This window comes from Mytilus edulis, chromosome 1, assembly GCF_963676685.1.
Source record: "Mytilus edulis chromosome 1, xbMytEdul2.2, whole genome shotgun sequence".
Classification (NCBI taxonomy): domain Eukaryota; kingdom Metazoa; phylum Mollusca; class Bivalvia; order Mytilida; family Mytilidae; genus Mytilus; species Mytilus edulis.
The window spans coordinates 120,211,290-120,212,130 of record NC_092344.1 but is presented as its reverse complement, the minus strand read 5'-3'; positions in this window follow the sequence as shown (position 1 = coordinate 120,212,130).

Here is an 841-nt window from a genome sequence, read left to right as displayed (position 1 = left end):
AAAGTTTGAGTTTTTGAGGAGTATGTTATTTTATAGATTAGATAATTTTATACATTACAATCTGTTAAACTTGATAAAAATTTAAACGAATCACAAGAAAAAAAACCCCCTCATTTGTTTTCAAAGTGCATACTGTTCTTATTGTATATTTTTGTATAGAAATATGTTGTCATTTATTTGTAGTCACACATAAGTGCATTGTTGAAACTATAGTTTAAAAAAGGTGCAGTGCGAAATATTCACCATCGAAATGTGACATGGCTATGTTTATAAAACTGCATACCAAATACCATTGACTTATCATAGTTGTTTCCCTTTAAATTAAAATATATACATACTTTAACTTGAAAACTATGTTGAAGTTTCATAGTCAATGAATCATGATGCGGAGGTGAGGCTTTATGATATCAATAGAAATGAGACTTGCAAATGCTAATACAACTGAACACCCAATATCACTGACTCAACTTTAGTCGTTCATCTTAAACTGATCTTAGTTATGGCAAACATATAAATAATACAAAACATTCAAAGCTAATGAACCATGACTTAAATAAGGGATGAGTAAGCTCCATGGAAACGCTGCATACCTAATACAATTGACCTACCACTAATGATTACTCTCAGACTGCCACAATCACAAATTAATCCATGTTGACAAAGCAAATTTTTCAAAGTTAATAGACCATCACATAGGAGGTAGGGCCAAATAATCTCCATCGAAGTGAGATTTCCCAATGCATATGCCAACTGCATTATAATAAAATTGACATATCACTAGTCACACTAATGGTTCCCAATCAAGTTCACTGCCGTCGGAAATAGTGCCCCTTAATCTCAC